At 36.9% G+C, this 12,875-nt stretch overlaps 1 protein-coding gene across 2 annotated transcripts in view; it reads left to right on the top strand.

Annotated features, from left to right (window-relative positions):
* Positions 1-12,875, top strand: part of ANAPC10 (anaphase promoting complex subunit 10) — an 80,091-nt gene that overhangs the window by 44,449 nt on the left and 22,767 nt on the right. Inside the window, exon 5 of one of the 2 annotated variants that reach the window (XR_007137421.1) lies at positions 7,412-7,515. The exons of the other annotated variant lie outside the window; for it this stretch is intronic. The gene's annotated coding sequence lies outside the window, so the exon portion shown is untranslated. The remainder of the gene's footprint in view (positions 1-7,411; positions 7,516-12,875) is intronic. 2 annotated transcript variants of the gene reach the window in all.

Genomic DNA, 12,875 nt, shown 5'->3' on the forward strand with positions numbered 1-12,875 from the left:
GGCAGTAGGAGAAGCGTGCTAGCTCTTTAAGTTACCAAGAGGTGATATTAGCATCTGTAGTTAACTGTTTGCACATGTGGTTAAATGGACTTAATGATAGCTCTTTGGAATCTAACCTACTTCTAAATAGAAGAACCTCTGCTAAGTGTCAGAACCAGTAATGATACCCGCTTTGCTTTGACTGCTAGAAACTCTGGAGCCAAATTTGTGACTACTTAAGAACGATTCTGTGTATATATATGGGCCCTAATTTTACCCTTCTACCACTTATTTAATAATTTTATGCTGTATTTCTCATCAGCTCCACATATCTTCAAATTCCACTAGTACAACAGTGTTTTTCTTAATCACCCTCACTCCCAAGTACCTGGCACATAGGTGCTCAGTTAATATTTGTGCAATTTTTTTTCTGTAATGGCCACTTTATTTATTTTAAAGATAATGCAGGGGCATCTGTTTTAGCTTTACTTAAGAGTTCAAGGCAGGAGTTCCCGTCGTGGCTCAGTGGTTAACGAATCCGACTAGGAACCATGAGGTTGCTGGTTTGATCCCTGGCCTTGCCCAGTGGGTTGGGGATCTGGTGTTGCCGTGAGCTGTGGGGTAGGTCGCAGATGCAGCTCGGATGCCACGTCACTGTGGCTGTGGTGTAGGCCGGCGGCTATAGCTCCGATTAGACTCCTAGCCTGGGAACCTCCATATGCCGCTAATGCAACCCTGAAAAGACAGGGGGGAAAAAAAAAAAAAAAAAAAAGAGAAAACAGATGAGTTCTTATATTGATTCTACCCTCACAGCCCCACTTTCTGCCCTAAGCAGGTGATGTTAGAGAAGACAATGCCCTAGCAGTGTAATTTACCTTGGGAGAATCTAGGAAACTCATCACTTGCCTCTTCTTCCTGGCCACAGGTGATAAGATCAGGTTAAGTATGATAAAGAAGGCACTTTAGGGAATAAAAACATGATGAATGAAAAGAAATCACTGCCTGCCTTCATTCTTCAGCCTTAGTATTTAGGTAGCTGTGCCATATGTAAGATAACAAAAAGCTAAAAATCAAGTCAAAATTATTCTCAACTAGTTTGTAAAATCTAGTCGTTAAACATTAGCTTTATCCATTTCAAAATTTTTATCATGTCTCTGTGGAAGTATAGTGAAAGGCGTTGAGAGGTGTCCCTGGCTTTAAAATACTTATTTTGTATGAAGATTTACCTTATGTTGAGTGAGAATTGTTGAAGGCAAATATGGAATTCAAATTTGAAAATTTTCCATTGACTCAGATTGAGATTATCAGTGGCATGGAATTACCATGACTCACTGAACTCCATTTAACCTGAAGTTGTAGTCATTTGAAACTTGCTGTTATTCTCCCAGAGTCATATTGTACTTGCCATTGAACGCAGAGTTCTCTAACCTTGGCTTACGGGGGCAAAAACCCAGTCTGTTTCATAATCTGCAGTCTGGGTTTTAAATATTGTATCTAAAGTGGGACAGAAGGATGATACTTTAGCCAGAGGAAGGAACATGTTTTCTAGATTGTCCTTGCCACATGCTGTTTTAGTCGTAGGTTTTGGAGTCTGTGAGATCAGAGTCGGAATCTTGGTACTATTACCTCTTTATTTTGTAATACAGGGCAATTTCTGTGTCCTTTTGGAGCCTCTGTTTATTTACTTAAAAAGATGAGAATCACAATACTTGTTTGGGTGGTTGTGAAGATTAAATGAGATAAGCTGTGTAAAAACATCTGCAGTATGTCAAGCACTTAGTAAGTTTCTCAGTCAATATAAGTTTATGTCCTTCCATACTTCTTCTTTTCCTTTAGGATCACAGAAGTTTGGAAAGTGCTCGATAAATGTGTCTTTTCTTTATTAGGCATGCTCTAGTAATAGAGAGTAGATAGATTGTCTTAAATTCAGTTCCTCACTGCAAGATCTAAGCATGACAAATTTTTTTTAATTTAATGTTGATATTTGGCATTTCACTATGAATTGTCCAAAGTTGGATAGAGCAGTATATCCCATGCAGGTTTTCTAGTTGTTGTTTTAATCTTAATGAAATTTCCATTGACATTGGATTAAATGTATAGATTTAATCCTTTGAAACTACTGCATCAGTGGCATTATTTTGTGGCATTTCTAAAGGAATAGTTTAGCATTTTTAATCCTTCTGTTGGATCACATATTGATCCATTGTGTCAAAATATTGGATCTTTCATTACTAACCAAGGTAATAGCTTACTAATGTGGATTCTTCCTTTGATTTTGTACTCAGTAAATTTTTTGTGCTTGTGAGATTCATTTTGACTTATTTAAAAAATAAGCAAAGTTGACTTAATATTGATGACTGAATTCTGCTTCTAATCCTTATACTTTCTCTGGAAGATGTATTCTTTTAAATTAATACATTATTTATAGTAACACATTTATAAAATAGGAGGTTGTTAAAAAAATTAAGTGCATCTTAACATCCATGACTTTTAGCTAGACCCATATTTTCAAAAAAGCTCTGTCTATCCTGATTGCACAAATATTTTTGTCTTCTTTTTTTTTTTTTTTTGCTGTTTCTTGGGCCGCTCCCGTGGCATATGGAGGTTCCCAGGCTAGGGGTCGAATCGGAGCTGGAGTTGCCTGCCTACGCCAGAGCCACAGCAATGCTGGATCCGAGCCGTGTCTGCAACCTACACCACAGCTCACAGCAACGCCAGATCGTTAACCCACTGAGCAAGGCCAGGGATCGAACCCTCAACCTCATGGTTCCTAGTCAGATTCGTTAACCACTGGGCCACGATGGGAACTCCCTGCACAAATATTTTTTACAGCCATTTCCATTAAGTAGTGAATGAATCCCTGAGAGTCACTCTAGCCAGTCTGAAGGTTCCCATAGTAGAGAAGTCGACAGGAGTATTTGAGTTTTGGAAATGCACAGGGTATGCTCCTATTGGTAGGCTTTTTCTTTTAGGATGGTTTGGCCTAACAATTGAATAAATTGTTTCTATTTGAAATTTCAAACAGAAGCAATTTGTTCAATATAAGCAAAAACAAAGATACTCACAATACATTTTTTTGCTGGAATTTAAGTTGACTCACGAAATCAGGATAGTTTAAAAATTACTCTGTGAGGAGGTCCTGTTGTGGCCAGCAGTAACGAACCTGTCTAGTATCCAATGAGGACGTGGATTCAATCCCGGCCTTGCTCAGTGGATTAAGGATTCAGTGCTGCTGCGAGCTTTGGTGTAGATCGTAGATGCAGCTCGGATCCTGTGTTGCTGTGGCTGTGGTGTAGGCCAGCAGCTATCGCTCCCATTTGATCCCTAGCCTGGGAACTTCCATATGCTATAGCTGTGGCCCTAAAAAGACAAAAAAATAAAAATTAAAAAAATTACTCTGTGAAAAAGTTACTTATTTTAAAAATCTTCTTTGCAAAGAAATGGATACCTTGATACCACAGGTATTAAGATAGCTTTTCACTTCTTTATGGCCTGACATAATAGACAAAATGGGAGTAGTGGGTGTGACAATTTGGTTGAGTTTGTGTATGTGAGCAGGTAATGTGTGGGTACAGGCCTGTGTGTGAAAGATCTCATATGTGTGAGAGTGCATTTGGTTTGGAAGTAAAATGAACAAAGCTAGAGTATTGTCTTATTTTTTAATAAGATGTTAGTGTTGATATAATTATATGGGTATCAAACACCTTCATTCATTCATTTTTTAAAATTGTTGCTCAGTAGTAATTGGGCATCATTCTTTCACAGAATAGTTTTGAAGCTTGGCAACATTTTATGGCCCAGTTATTACAGGATGATACTGTGAGATGTTGGGGAATTCACTCATATTTTTTAGGCCAAGTGGTGCTGAAAGACTACAGTTTAGCAAACTAGACATATCTGGTTTCACATCTCTATTTTGTCACTTATTACGTTTATGCATAGGATGGGGTAATAGTGCTTTTTCATTGGATTCTTGGGACAATTAAATAAGACAAAATTTGCAAAGTAGTTATTCATATTGCCTGTCACATAGAAAACAATGCAAATTCTCTTTTGTGATTTTAGAAAATAAATAATATTTGACAGCTTAAAGATTTTTTGAATATTTGAAGTAAAAGAGAAATTAATTTCTGTATAGCCTCTGGGGGAGTAGTAGCGCTTTCTGCACCTTGAGAGAAATCTTGACAAGAGTACTGGGTATTGCATATTAAGGGTTCTCATATTCTTTATTTAGTTGGATAAACCATTTAAGCAAATGTAGGCATAATAGCTGATTATTATTTTAAAAATCTTCAATATTTTAATAATGAACCTCTACAAAATAGAAAAAAATTGCTCTATATAATTGCTATGTCATAACTTATAAATCAGTTCAATTTGGAGAAAATGTAAATTTTCTATCAGATAATATAGTACCAGTTTTGGAAAAATGACATCACTATAGCATGTTATTAAGATAGACTTAAAATCACATTAGATACCAGTATTGTCATGTTTCTGAGGTTAATTGGCTGCATTCAGTTTTAGGTTATGAACGGTCCCTCTTGAATAATCCACCAAGCTATTAGGCAGAAAGAGCAATAGCTCACAGGACTAATTGACCTTGTCAGTATAATAGAAACACTTACAAATAAAGTTCTCTTTTCAACAACATCGCAAATGAAAACCCCAGAAGAAACTGTTATGTCCTGTAACTGTCCTGGAATGCTGTGATTCATTTAGCAGTCTGTGGGTGGAGGTGGGTCATGGTGGGCGGGAATTGGGGAGAGAAATGTAAAGGATAGGAGAGAGAACTGGGGAGGAAAATTAATCAGGCAAAAATGTTAGAGAGAAACACACAATTTTAGAAATGATTTTATCCGTCTTGAATTTCCAAAAGGAATGTCTTTGAATCTCTATAAAAGTAGTGTCTTTGTTTTTTTTAACCCTTCTTGTTCTGTATCCCAACCTTTTTTTTTTTTTAAACAAATTTGGTAGTCATTATTGCAGTGAGTTCCTTTCTGAACAGTAAGAACACATCTTTGACAGCAGTGCTATAATGAGGAGGAAACATGTTTGTCATCCTGCAGTCTTGGATTTATTTACATGTTTTACCAATAGAAGACAGATATAGTCTAGGACACCAATATATTGATTCTAATATTCTAATATCGAAGCTAAAATAGCTTTTTCAGTTTTTCTTTTGTTTTTTGATACAGGTTTAGATTTGTGCCAGAATGGGGGAAGGGAGGAGTGTTGAGATGAGACACAGAACAAGAGAGAACACTCAGTCCATGACAAGTTTACAAGTTTTTACGATTTGGTGTTCTCTCTCACTCATTCTCTGTCTCTTTCTCTCATTCATTCTCTGTCTCTTTCTCTCTGTCTCTCTCTCTTTCTTCGAGGAGGGTGGTTAATGATGAAGACCATGTATTTTATTAAAGGACCCCTGAAGCAATGTATCAGTCTTTCTTAAAGAATGCTAGTGTTTTTAGATGCTTTAAGAAACTTAGTGAATTAATTGGCCTGGGTCTTTAAAGAAAGAAAGAAAAAAAAAGAACTATAGATTAAAACTCATTTTGAGGAGTATGGATATCCAAAATCACTTCTGAGAAATTGTGCCGCAGATATCAGCCTTCATTGTAATACTGTAGGAGGGTGATAACATTCCCATTTCATTTTCTTTTTTAAAAAGACATCTTTCTCATTGTAAGAAAAAGACAGTGAAATTGGCAAAAGGGCTTTAAAAACAGTAATAAAAAAAGATTTATAATGGAAAGAATTGATGGTATATTTCACCTAGAGTAAGAAAGACAATGTGTAATAAGGGATTTTGTGGTTTTACAGCTCAGTGCATGTGTTTGAAAGCTGTTCTCTCAGCAACGTGGGTGGCAGGTTATGCTACCATATAATGTATTGTAGTTGGCTCTCCACACTTGTCAGGGTTAGTGTTCAACCACTCGGAAAATTTTCCCATTGTTCTATCATGTGAACCAAGACTAGTGTTGAATTCCCAATAACTTACAAAAAAAAAGGGTTTAATTAGAAAGTTTGAAATTTGATTACATTTTATTGTTTTAATACAGTGCTGTGTATTTTAGTATTTTATCTACTGTTTTTCAGGTAGCAAATACCAAAATCAAAACTTCATCTGATTATTGTTTAAAATAGATTTTACAGAAATTTGTATACTGAATCTTGCCCTTTTTTTCTGTATTAACACTCTGTTTCCATCTTAAGCATTTTGCTTCAGATGGACCATGGCTCTTGGCAGCCGGTGCATTTTTAGCAAATAATACTGTTTCTAGTAAGAGTTGCAGAGAAAAAAAAAAAACTTAGTGTGAGGTCCTTGTAAACTGAACCTTTGGAACATTACTTTATTTCTCTTTTTCCCCCCCTTTTGTACTTCTTCTCCATTTGTGTAATGGTTATAAATTACATCTCTTGAAAAGAAGAATTAAAAACATTTTGTTTTGTTATTTTTGTAGTTGATTTTTTTTCTTTACCTGTTATTTTAAAGATAACCAGAGAAATAAGCAATTATGGTATTGAAATTCCATTGTGCCAGCACCTCCAGAGCGTAATCCAAAAAAAACAGAAAACCGCCTGCTGGGGTTGTCTGCAGTATGCTTGTGTGAACATCAGTGTCTGCTGTTCACACATCATTTTTTTACTGAAAGTTCCTCTCGGAATAAAGACTCTGTGTTTTCTGAGTGTAGTGAAGCATTTGTTGGTCCTTACATTTAAATTTGTGAGGAATTCTGTTTATAGGATAAGTTGTCATAGATGTATATTACATGATTGTTACCAGCACATCAAGAAGTGGAGAAAAGGCTTGTATGTTTATGCACTACAAAATAATGAGGACCTTTAAATGAAATTACAAAGTATTAAAGGTGGGGAAATAATGAGCTTTTTTGTTGAAGATATATATGAAAGATTGATTTAAATATTGACTTTTGCCCTTTAAAATCTATTTTATTTATAAAGTGTGTGTCTTGGCTAGATGAATATAAAAATATCATAAATTTACCCTATATTTCAGGACAGATTCAGATATTTGAAATTCAGATTCTTAAATATGGTGACTTCTAGACAGTATTGAATAAGTAAAATTTTTCAACTGACCTTATGTAATTACTCTAATCAAGCAGTGTATTAGAAAGTATATTTATGGATTCTTAGACTCATTTTTTCATTTTTAATCTTATTCACTTCGTTTTTATTTTTAATATGCTGCTGGGTATCTTAGTAGAGATAGGAAACTTGCAAAATGTAATCCAGTGTGTTGGCAGCCTCAGCCTTTCACTCAAACTCATAAAATACCAAAAAGAGAAGGCATTTGCTAGATAAAAGGGAACTTCAGGTTTAAATTTGGTGAAGTGGAAGTTGATGCCCACAGTCTCACTTAAGCTTTATCTCACTCATTCCATGTCATTTGTTTTTCTCTTAGGAACTTTCCATGTTAAAGTTCATAAAGGAGTAAATGTATACATGTTTTTGGTGAAACTGGATTTTTATTCACTTCAGCTATTTTTCAATGAGAGAGAATTTCAGGTTAGTTTGCCTCTGAATCTCACTCTGAGTTTCATCAATTAAAATGCACTTTTACATTTTATAGTAATTGTATGAACCTTTAGTTATTGTTTCTGCCGATTATTAGAATGAGATCACTATCCGAGACCAGTTCTTACATCTAGTCAATAGGTCCAGTAGACAGTGATGCCTGCTAATCTCTCAGATGCTCTCAATTTGCTTCTTATTAGTTGTCTTAACCTTTCTTTCAGTCCTGTAGGTGGAAGAGATTGTCATCTAAACAAGATACATCTCACATATGCCTCTAGCAAAGGGGAGTAAAAGCACCAGGTCCTTAACATGCTCCTTTCTAAGGGCCTAAGATGCCCGAGTCTCCTGATTGCCACGAAGCCTAATTGCTCACAGGGCAGCCTGGCACACTGCCATTTCCCCACTGTGCTGTTTGTTGGTGCTGTGAATAGAACAGAAACGGCTTTGCTTTTTCTACTCAGTTGTCACTGATTGCAGTTTTAGGAAATAAGTTAACATTTTTCTTAAAATGATAGTAATTCTAGGTGAAGTCAAACTTCATAATATCTAAGCAATAAGCAGTGCTTTTAAAATTCATGTAAAATAAAATTCATTACTTCTTACTCCATACTATTCATTTTGTGTAATCTACCTTAACTAGACTAGACAGATGTTCCAGATTTGGATCAACACTTTTGAAAGTAAATTATAAGGTGGTTCTTTTTTGTACTTTTTGTACTATTATAAACAGAATCTGTTATATACATGAATTATGGGACCAATGGAAATCACAGATCTTGCAAGCAATGTGTGTGGGGACTTTCTTCAGCTGTTTCGAAAACCTGTTATTGAGAACACTAGAGATGTTTGCATTTTAATTTTCAGTATAACTAGAGGTGTGTATTGAGTTTTCACCTCTGCTTGGACCTATAACAAGAACTTCATTTGTTGTCATTGTCAGTCTTCTAGGCACCATAACTAATAGGAAACAATGAGTATTGTGGGACTTTCACACACTTGAGTTACTTTTTTCTTTTCTTCTCAATCTCCTTCAGAGTTTTACATCTCTGTAAAATGCGTATTGGATTATACTTGAATTGCAAATATTCACTTGTACTCATCTCAAAATATATTCTTGTCTTATTTTCATTCCAGAGAGATATACCTTTTTTTTTCTTTTTTTCTTTTCATTTTTGGCTGCCCCTCGGCATATGGAGTCCGTGAGCCAGAAATCAGATCCAAGCCACAGTCATGACCTAAGCTGCAGCTGCAGCAATGCCGGATCCCCAACGCACTATGCTGGGCAGGGGATTGAACCTGCTGTGACCCAGCACTCCCAAGATGCCACCAATCCCATTGTTCCACAGCGGGAACTTTCTTGTGTATAAAATGAAGATGAAAATAGTGTACCTCATGGGGCTATTGCAAGACTGGAATGACTCAGTACCTGTAAAACTCTTAAAATAATGCCTGGCTAAGAGTAAGTACACCAAAAATGTTAGTTGCTGTTAACTACTGTTATCGAAGAGGAAAAATTGTAAAGCCAGAAAATGTGAATGGAGTCGGCCTTAATTAATGGACGTCTTTTTCATCCACTCCTAAATAATTCCCGTTACCTTGCTTTCCAGTCCCCTTCAGAGAAATACACATCCCCTGAAAGTGTATTTAGGATTATATCACAGTCACAATTCCCCTTTTCATTCCTTACCTCCATAGAATTGTGATACTCTTGCAGTAAAAATCTTTACATGTCTCTTGGTCAAAATGTATTTCTTGAGTTTGTCATCTGCTTCTTATGGGTCTTGACTTAGCTTTTGAACAGTCCTTTTGAAGGCAGCTTTGTTGTGAAAAGACCTTTAGAAGGCTTCATTGAAATGCTGAACATCTTTTTTCTTATTTATTTATGTATCTGTTACTTATTTCCAGCCTGATTGAGATAGTATTGACATATATGTAAGTTTAAGGTGTACAATGTCATGATTTGATATCCATATATATTGTGAAATGATTACCACAGTAATGTTGGTTCCCACTTCCACCTCCTCACATAATTACCATTTTGTGCATTGGTGATAACATTTCAGAGCTATTCTCTTAGCTTTCAAGTATATAATACAGTATTATTAATTATAGTCACCATGCTGTACTTTAGATTTCCAGAACATACTCGTTTGATAACTGAAAGTTTGTTCCTTTTAGCCAACGATTCCCTAGTTCCCCCACACTCAGCCCCTGGAAGGCCCCATTGTACTCCCTGTATTTATGAGTTTGGCATTTTTAGATTCCACATGAGAACATACCATATTTGTATTATTCTAAACTCTTTTCGAAAAGGTAATTGGGTCTTTAAAAGTATTTTTATTGTGATTCTTCTTTTTTTTTTTTAAAGAGTGATTACATTTTATTTTATTTTATTTATTTATTTATTTATTTATTTTGGTCTTTTTGTCTTTTCCAGGGCCACATCTGTGAAATATGGAGGTTCCTGGGGTAGGGGTCCAATCGGAACTGTAGCCACCAGCCTATGCCAGAGCCATAGCAACGTGGGATCCGAGCCTCGTCTGTGACCTACACCACGGCTCACGGCAATGCCGGATCCTTAACTCACTGAGCAAGGGCAGGGATCGAACCCACAACCTCATGGTTCCTAGTTGGATTTGTTAACCACTGAGCCATAATAGGAACTCCTATTGTGATTTTTTGTTTTCTTAAATTCCTGATTCCCCCATCTCTTTTCCAGTGGTTTGTAATCCAGTGGTAGGCCTTCAAACAGACTGTTTCCTTAGATGTAGTATTGCCAAGTGTGCTTAAAAGGCTATCTTTAACCTTTTCCTATTTTGAGTATTTATTTACTGTTAAGGTTTATGGTGGTAGAGGAGTTCCCGTCTTGGCTCAGTGATTAATGAACCCGACTAGTGTCCATGAGGATGCAGGTTCGATCTCTGGCCTTGCTTAGTGGGTTAAAGATCCGGCGTTGCCGTGAGCTGTGGTGTAGGTTGCAGAGGCAGCTCGAATCCTGCATTACGCGTAGGTTGGCGGCTACAGCTCTGATTGGACCCCTAGCCTGGGAACCTCCATATGCTGTGGGTGCGCCCATAAAGAGACAAAAAAAAAAGAGTGACCGTATATGTTTTAGCTTTGCTGTGTGTTAAAAATTACTCATATATTACCCATGTATGTCTAAATTTACATGTATTTACATAAGGTTTTATCATATCTAACATACATACAAATTCTGTTTCATTTTTGTTCTAGGATAAAAGATAAGTTAGTGTAAAATGTAAATGAAATATGCATTCATTTATTTTAGAGCACATTTAGCAGCAAATCGTAATTTACCTGATACCTTAAAAGACTGGGAAAAAGCTAAGCCTCATGTGGCATGAGGAATTCTGCAAGTATGTGCTGGAGTTTCTGCAGTTGTTTCTGTTGTATGCTTAGCATTCCCTCCTTTCCAAAGTCCATAAAACACAATATAGTTTATGTGTATATATAAACTATTTAATATAAGAAATAGAACTTTATGAGCATCCCAAAGCTGGAAGCATACCTCTTCCCTTCCCTATCACAGTCCTTTCTGTTTGTTTTTTTATGTATTGCTTTTTAGGGCCACACCTGTGGCATATGGAAGTTCTCAGGCTAAGGTCAAATTGGAGCTACAGCTGCCAGCCTATACTACAGCCACAGCAACATCAGATCCGAGCTGCATCTGCAGCCTACACCACAGCTCAAGGCAATGCTGAATCCTTAACCCACTGAGTGAGGCCAGGGATTGAACCTGCATCCTCATGGATACTAGTCAGGTTTGTTTCTGCTGTGCCACAGGTTGAACTCCAAGTATCTTTTAGAGGTAACCACTCTCCTAACCTTTTATGATAATCTCCTTAGTTTTATTTTTTATAGTTTTACCACCTTTATGCATCCCTAAGGAGTAGTTTAGTACCTCTTTTGAACTCTCACTGGTTTAGTCTTGGTATTGTCAGATTGCTCCCTTTCTCCTTTTTTTTTTTTTTTTTTTTTTTTTGCCAACTTTAATTTTCAGTTATACTAACTTTAAATTTTGAGTTTAATTTTTAAAGTCGAAGTGTATTTTTGCTGCGGTAAATATTTGCATAGGTTAAAAGTCTGAAAGGACTGCAATGGCACTTAAAACAACAATACTTCCCTCTCTATCCCTCGTCCCCATCCCACTCCTTGGGACCATTTTTCTTACTCTTAGTCAGTTTAGGCCTTATTTTGGGGGGTGGGGGGGTATTAGCGTTCATATTTCTAAATGACACATGCATGGATAACTGTAATAGATGCGTGTGATTCTAAACAATGTGGGCTTATCTATTTAAAGACATGATCTTATGATGTCTTACTATGAAATAGCAGGATTTAGTCCTATAATCTATTTTTTCTCTCATATACTTCCCTTTTTATCTTCATAGTATAGTTTTTCACAGTATTTGCTATCATTATACACATTTTCGCTGTCATGACCATGTAAGTATTGTTTTTATACCTAGAATTAGTGAGTGCCTCATTTTTTCCCTGAATTTTTAAAATGTTATCAGTTATTGATATACCCCTAAATTCTCTATAAAATACCTCAGGAAACAGTCATACATACTCTCCTGATTTCAAATTTTTTTCATGAAAAGATCCCTCCCAGACCTTCAGTCCAGCCACTGTGTCTGTGTGTCAGTGGAATTTCATTGACTGGAGAAGCAGACCACTAGTGTGCGGGGGTGGGGGGGTATATAATAAGAGGTTCTTTTTGGGTGTTTTATCTTACACAAATAGGAGTTGATTAAATAAATTCCATAGGGCTCTTTTCACATCTGATGTGAAGCTTGAGGTCCACAGGGCAGAAAGTGAGAAGTGAAGATGGATGTGAAATGGTGAAGAGCAAAGACAGCCTGGAATCCAGGAGCACCAACTTGATGAATTGGGACCCATGTCAGTTTCACTTCCCCCGACCTAGTGTCCTGCAGAAGCAGCTGACATCCTTCGTCACAGGGCAGACACAAGCCTGGCCTGGGGGTCAGAGAAGCTACAGGAGGATCAGGGGAAGGTAGAGCAGTTGTTGGCCTGGCTGCTGCCCCATGACAATGGGGTTTGCCAGCAGATAGTGACAACATGTGTCATCACTACAAAACTTGTAGAATCACCTACCTCAACTTAAGTGTGAAAAACAAGAGTGGCTGCTATTTCACTTCCGCCTTCTAAATCTTGCACAAAGATATCTCTTCTGGGAATTTCCATCATGGCTCAGCAGTAACGAACCCGACTAGTATCCATGAGGATGAGGGTTCAATCCCTGGCCTTGCTCAGTGGGTTAAGGATCCGGCGTTGCTGTGAGCTGTGGTGTAGGTCACAGCCGTGGC

Source organism: Phacochoerus africanus, chromosome 10, assembly GCF_016906955.1.
Source record: "Phacochoerus africanus isolate WHEZ1 chromosome 10, ROS_Pafr_v1, whole genome shotgun sequence".
NCBI classification, from domain to species: domain Eukaryota; kingdom Metazoa; phylum Chordata; class Mammalia; order Artiodactyla; family Suidae; genus Phacochoerus; species Phacochoerus africanus.